Genomic DNA, 2,316 nt, shown 5'->3' with positions numbered 1-2,316 from the left:
CGCCGGAACCTATTTCCCGGTCACCGGATTCTACCGGGACGCCTCCTCTAGCTCCCAGACGGCTCAACCTCCTCTAGCTATGCTAGCTATAGGAGGTTGAGCCGGTCGGTCCACCGGTACCGGTACCGTGAAAAACGCCGTAATCCGGCACACCGGTATACAGGAGGATGAGCCGTCCAGATAAACATCCGTGAAAACATCATGACGTGACGTCACTGCACCGCGACTGTGACAAACGCGAAACATTAAATAAAGATAATAAAACATTAAATAAAGATAATAGATGATATTGCAGCCTTCGTGGCATCAACTTAACATCTTAAAAATAAGAACTTGAAAATTTAAATATATACATATATATATAAATATATGAACAAATGTCTCAATAAAGTTAGTGAATTTAAAAAAAAAAAAAAAAAAAAAAAAAAAAAAAAAAAAAATTCTACCCGGCATGCAATGCGCGGTGATCGCGAACCTATTTCCCGGTCACCGGGATTCTACCGGACGCCTCCTCTAGCTCCCAGACGCTCAACCTCCTCTAGCTAGCAGCTTTGGAACCCCGCGTTTCTTTCCTCTTCTTCTTCCTCCTTTTCCTCTCTGTTGTTTTTTTCCCTCCCCTCGCCTCGTTCTGTCCTCATAGCTTGTAAATTGAGGATATAAAGATGAATTTTATGTTGCTAGCAGCTAGAGGAGGTTGAGCCGGTCGGTCCACCGGTACCGGTACCGTGAAAAACGCCGGTAATCCGGCACACCGGTATACAGGAGGATGAGCCGTCCAGATAAACATCCGTGAAAACATCATGACGTGACGTCACTGCACCGCGACTGTGACAAACGCGAAACATTAAATAAAGATAATAAAACATTAAATAAAGATAATAGATGATATTGCAGCCTTCGTGGCATCAACTTAACATCTTAAAAATAAGAACTTGAAAATTTAAATATATACATATATATATAAATATATTGTGTTTTATATGTATGAACAAATGTCTTAATAAAGTTAGTGAATTTAAAAAAAAAAAAAAAAAAAAAAAAAAAAAAAAAAAAAAAAATCTACCCGGCATGCAATGCGCGGTGATCGCCGGAACCTATTTCCCGGTCACCGGGATTCTACCGGGACGCCTCCTCTAGCTCCCAGACGGCTCAACCTCCTCTAGCTATGCTAGCTATAGGAGGTTGAGCCGGTCGGTCCACCGGTACCGGTACCGTGAAAAACGCCGGTAATCCGGCACACCGGTATACAGGAGGATGAGCCGTCCAGATAAACATCCGTGAAAACATCATGACGTGACGTCACTGCACCGCGACTGTGACAAACGCGAAACATTAAATAAAGATATAAAACATTAAATAAAGATAATAGATGATATTGCAGCCTTCGTGGCATCAACTTAACATCTTAAAAATAAGAACTTGAAAATTTAAATATATACATATATATATAAATATATGAACAAATGTCTCAATAAAGTTAGTGAATTTAAAAAAAAAAAAAAAAAAAAAAAATTCTACCCGGCATGCAATGCGCGGTGATCGCCGGAACCTATTTCCCGGTCACCGGGATTCTACCGGGACGCCTCCTCTAGCTCCCAGACGGCTCAACCTCCTCTAGCTATGCAGCTAGAGGAGGTTGAGCCGGTCGGTCCACCGGTACCGGTACCGTGAAAAACGCCGGTAATCCGGCACACCGGTATACAGGAGGATGAGCCGTCCAGATAAACATCCGTGAAAACATCATGACGTGACGTCACTGCACCGCGACTGTGACAAACGCGAAACATTAAATAAAGATAATAAAACATTAAATAAAGATAATAGATGATATTGCAGCCTTCGTGGCATCAACTTAACATCTTAAAAATAAGAACTTGAAAATTTAAATATATACATATATATATAAATATATGAACAAATGTCTCAATAAAGTTAGTGAATTTAAAAAAAAAAAAAAAAAAATTCTACCCGGCATGCAATGCGCGGTGATCGCCGGAACCTATTTCCCGGTCACCGGGATTCTACCGGGACGCCTCCTCTAGCTCCCAGACGGCTCAACCTCCTCTAGCTATGCTAGCTATAGGAGGTTGAGCCGGTCGGTCCACCGGTACCGGTACCGTGAAAAACGCCGGTAATCCGGCACACCGGTATACAGGAGGATGAGCCGTCCAGATAAACATCCGTGAAAACATCATTACGTGACGTCACTGCACCGCGACTGTGACAAACGCGAAACATTAAATAAAGATAATAAAACATTAAATAAAGATAATAGATGATATTGCAGCCTTCGTGGCATCAACTTAACATCTTAAA

Source organism: Anoplopoma fimbria, unplaced genomic scaffold, assembly GCF_027596085.1.
Source record: "Anoplopoma fimbria isolate UVic2021 breed Golden Eagle Sablefish unplaced genomic scaffold, Afim_UVic_2022 Un_contig_8567_pilon_pilon, whole genome shotgun sequence".
Classification (NCBI taxonomy): domain Eukaryota; kingdom Metazoa; phylum Chordata; class Actinopteri; order Perciformes; family Anoplopomatidae; genus Anoplopoma; species Anoplopoma fimbria.
The sequence above is the reverse complement of the archived record's forward strand: the minus strand, read 5'-3'. Positions refer to the sequence as shown.